The sequence below is a fragment of the Brassica napus genome, chromosome C2 (genome assembly GCF_020379485.1).
Source record: "Brassica napus cultivar Da-Ae chromosome C2, Da-Ae, whole genome shotgun sequence".
NCBI classification, from domain to species: Eukaryota; Viridiplantae; Streptophyta; class Magnoliopsida; order Brassicales; family Brassicaceae; genus Brassica; species Brassica napus.
In genome coordinates, this window is record NC_063445.1 from 48157909 (window position 1) to 48162880 (window position 4972).

The 4972-nt window shown below is 34.6% G+C and overlaps 1 long non-coding RNA gene across 1 annotated transcript; it reads left to right on the forward strand.

The window, feature by feature from the left end:
- Nucleotides 1–1705: 1705 nt before the first annotated feature.
- LOC111212043 lies at nucleotides 1706–4693 on the forward strand. Its single transcript, XR_007319998.1, has 4 exons — nucleotides 1706–2693; nucleotides 2993–3068; nucleotides 3152–4471; nucleotides 4561–4693. It is a non-coding gene; the product is annotated as an uncharacterized LOC111212043 (long non-coding RNA).
- The last annotated feature ends 279 nt before the right edge of the window (nucleotides 4694–4972 follow it).

Here is a 4972-nt window from a genome sequence, read left to right on the forward strand (position 1 = left end):
CCTTTATATATCGTTTATTTATTTCATATGATTTGGTTATAACATTTATTGATTTAAAGTCCGATAAAGTTGGTGAAGTTGGATACATATCTTGATGAGGCTCGGCTATTGGAGCTTTAAATTTAATTGGTTCTTCTTGTCTAACATTTTGATTTACGCTTTCTGTTTCTGAGTTCGTACTGGATTGGCCAGTGCGATATTCAGAAAAGGAAGCCCTCGAGTGATATGGGCTTATTCTAGGTGGTAATGGATCTCTATAAGATCCGAATTGTAATAATATTTTTGCGTCTCTTTGTTCAATTATTTTTGATATATTTTTCTGTTCAATGTTTCTGGGAGGTTGCGTAATTTCAATTTTCCATTGATCTGGTATAGTAATTTCATCCCAGTTCAGTTGTTTAGGTGTGTATGTAGCCGTTGGAGTGTCTTTGCTATGAACGGCAAAAATTGTTGTTTCACCTTTATGTCTTGTTGTAAACATCTTGGGTTGAATTCTGAAATTGATTGTTTAAAATATACTCTATAGAGTAATAAGTATCCATGTCTTTCGTTTTGAAATTTAATTTCAGGTAAATGAACATTTAAGGTCAGAGTGTTGAGTATAGTTGGGTCGTGTAGACTAACTTGAAAATTAGGAGCGCAATTAAAATATACAGCTCCATTGCATAGATTTGATTGGACTGCTCCAAGGAGTGAATCTTCGAATTTTAATAAAGTCTTGTCTCTTAATAACATAAGGATAGGTGAATCAATTCCTGTTCTTGATAATGGTTTTATAGCTACTTGGATTAATCCGAAATGAATGTAACTGAATCCTTTTTGTTTATATTTTTCTAAAGCTAGTGAGGATAATAATTTGATTTCTTCAAACTCGTTTTGTAAAGACAGAGTTTGTTCATGTTCTTTTATTGAATAAGCCGTTTTGAAATCAAACGTTCCTATTTGATATATATTCTCAGGGTTAATATGCGGTAATTGATTCTTTGATATTTCTTGATTAAAGGTTGTTATCTTAGTCATTATTTCTCTAGAATTAATAGTTGAATAAGACGCCGAGGTCGACGCAGTTCTTGGTTTAAAGAATTTTCTAATCGAAGATGCCATGATTTTAATCCGGTTTTAAACTTATAAAATTTACTAACCGTTTAATTCGACTCAACTGCTGGCTTGCCAACGGTCTTACTGCCTTATTGGGACTTGCTGTCTGGAACACCTACAGTGACAGAGTTTTACTTAGACGGTGAGGTCGTTTTAACGAGTTTAAAATAGATTAAAGTCAGATATCTTGATGGTCAAATTCTTTAGACCAGTTTGCATCGTTTTAGCATCTGATACCAGTTTTTCTTTAATTTCTTTGTATTAATTTGTTTACAAAGTTCTTAATTTATTTTGATTTTATTTATTTGCTGGATTAAAAACAAACTTATGATGACAAGATTGTGATTAATACTTACTTTTATTGATCTTGGTGTTACAAACTTTGATTACAGAGTTGTTTGCAGAATGTAAAATTTTACAGAATTTCTAGAGAGAAGGGAGAGCGTTTTGGAGTGAGAAAGAGCTTGGCGAAAATTGCCCGTGCTTCGTTCTTCATCATGGGTTCCTTTTATAGACGAAGCTTGGGTACTGATTGGTTGCCACGTGTCGTCTTCTGATTGTGCCGACACTCTGCTTGTTACGTGTCGAGTCTTGGTTGGCTGATGGAGACCTTTGTCGTGTTGCTTCAAAGTCTCCAGGTGGGTCTCATGCTTGTCTCATGTGGGTCCCTTGATGATGATGTCTTGGATGTTTATACAGATATACTCTGTATAATTATTTTGTACCTATTACAAATATAGAAAGTCGAAAAGAAAATAATTTATAAAATAAATTATCTTTTAATTATAATAAATGAAAAATTTCCGCGCATAGCATTGATTCATATCTAGTTAGTACTAAAATACAAGCTCAACATTGTAGGTAGACCAGTCATGCCATTGTAAATCACAAAATCAAAAAAGACAAATTAACAAGTTTAACAGGTTTTAGGAGACCTGTTCTAGTTATGACATATTCTAGTCCTATCCAAGGATCACTATTGATTTATTATATATTTTTCAAAATATTAAAACGTGATCATGTACGGACAAGGCTAAATTGATATACGGTCTTTTGGTCCAAAGTCCAAACACAGTAATTGATTGTTATTGATTTGTGTTTTGAGATGGAACACATGCTACCAAAGGTGTTTTGTAACAAACTAGAAAGTGATGTTCTCATCTTCACCCTATTTGGGTCGAGCTTTCAAGTAAGTAACTTAAGCGTGTGAATGTCAAAAAGTAGAGGAAGAGCAAAGGGTTTTAGGCAAATATGATGTGATACTCTCAACAACTTTGTTTATACCTAACCCTTCGAGAGAAGCACGCATAAATTATGAATAATTAGAGAAAAAAATACATGAAGATAATTTACATGCATAATGAAGGGTTCTAAGTGATCATTACAATGTTCTTTTTATTTACATATAAGACACTTGAAATATGAAGGAGAATGTTATAAATAAATTAGATATGGGATATAACGAGAGAAGATAGACAAAACGGACAGAAAGGCAAAGACTCGACAACTTAGGTTCAATGAAGTGTGAGGCCAACCCTAAGAACGAGCCTCACTGGCGTGAACCCCTTTTAAACCTTGACGACATAATAAAACTTGTAAGTATGTTTTTTTTAATATAGTTTATTTTTACTTTTTTTTGGAACTCTCGCAGGGGTGGGCAAATTCCGACCGAAATAAAACAACCCCCAAAACTAATGTATATGTACCAAAACCCATTCTATTAAAACTTGAATAAGGTTTTCTTTAGGTTACTAGTTGTTCAACTACAAGTCTTTAATTTCTCCAAAAGTTTTTTGATATTTAATCGTGGGTATTTCTGGATTTGGTAAAATGAATATGAAAGTCGCTAACAAAAAAAAAAGAATATGAAAGTTTGAGACTTTATGATTGGCAGGTTAGTAAATTTTGGGATTTTTGATTGTTCATAGCTTATACAGTCACAAGGAGGTCTTTCTCAGGGAACTTGTAAGGTGAGTAATGGAATTTATTTGAGTTGAATTGTGTGTTCCGTAAAGACCTGATTTGTGTGTGTGTGTTTGTATATGTTTACTAGGAGGTGGTGGTGAGCTTGAGATGCGGATCAAGCCTGATCCTGACAATGGAACCATCTGTAGAAGCCGGAAACCGAATTGAAATAACAGTAATAAATAAAGCGATATTAAGGAAAGAAACGATTGTAAAACTCCGATAGAAAACGAGAAAACAAACGTTTACAGAAACAGACATGGAGTCGACATACGATCTCTTTCTTTAACTCTAAATATTTGTTCTGTAGTGAGACGGAACTGTACGAATATCGAGTCTCAGGATACAACCATGGTAAACGATTCACCCTTCACTCGTGAATGCCCTCACAAACTATAAACTCTACGAAACATTCTCGAACTATTATCTTGCGCTAAGGAATTTTCTCAGTTGGTTTTCAAAGTAAAAGTAATAAAAATGAATGAAGAGAGTCGGGTTTATTTAAAAAGAAGGAAAAGATCTACTTCCCGCAACAGCTGATGTCGTGTGTGCGAGAATCTCGCGGAGATTGAAAGAAGTTGAGTTTCGAAACTTATTCCGCAAGACGCTTTCTTCTCGTTTAAAAAATATTTTGGGCGAACAGACAAAGTGCGTTTCCTTTTGAAACGAACTACACGTCGTTTAGAACGAATTGGGGGATGTTTTTTGATTCGAAAATGGGCGAAAAACCAAAATTAATTTGGTACCAAATAATAATCATTGGGAGAGACACCCTCCAACAAGACCAAGCTGAGTAACACGGCGGAAGCCGAGCCGGTCACCTTCCGTAAAGTCTTTGACGAGTGATATGTCGTAAGACATATTTATAGTACTCAGCAATATTCAACTTACCCGATGTGGGACAAAGTTGAGCTTATATCACTTGTCCATTTTGACAGTGTTTCACATTCCGAGTTCATCACTTCATCACATTATTGCTCATTCCATTTAGCTTTGTTTTTGACATATGAATATACTTACTTGTAGTGCTCTTTACAAGCTTTCCAAATAGCTAATAATCTGGTCATGGCGCCCGCTGTTTTGGCCGAAAAACCACTGTAAAAGTAAAACAAGTCAGCCTTTATATTCTGTTATAAAACAGAGTTCCAACACCATCACCGTTACATGTGAAAGAGCTCTAATTTTTTAAAAAGTTTTTTTTTGAGTATTAACAGTTGGGGTAAAGAAATGATTATTGTATTCGACTTTGCAGTGATACTTGTAATTTCCCTTGCGTGTGTGTGTGGTACTAATGGTCTTTGTTTTAGAATCTGATTTATGTGTGTGTGTTTGTGTATGTTTAGCTTTGGATAAGCTGAGGTTCTTGAGTGTGACAGAGACTCAATCCAGATTCTTGAAGGCTCTCAAGGTTTGTGTTTCATCTCTATGTAAAAATTCAGTCTTGACGTCGAGTTTATAGGACTCATTGTTGTTTTAATATCTCCTCTCTTTATTCAGGAAAACGAGGATCTTGGTGCTGGTAACGGTGGTTTGGGGTTGGCTTTTACTCTGCTTACTTAGACGACTGGGAACAGAGAAAGAGGCTCGTTTGTTCCTGTTTGAGTTTTTCAGATTTTTGTTTATATTTGCCATTTGTTTCCATTTTTGAATTGGTTGCTTCTAAAGAACAAAAACCATGATGTATTTATTCAATTAATAGTTGCTTCTCAAATCAGAATATATCTAAACTAGGAGTTTAGGTGCTTCAAGCAATCAGAATCATGATGTATTCAATCATCAAAGCTCAAAAATCTAAAGAACAAAACCATGATGTATTCAATCTATAGTTGCTTCTCAAATCAGAATATATCTAAACTAGGAGTTTAGGTGCTTCAAGCAATCAGAATCATCACATCAATTGAGGGGTCAG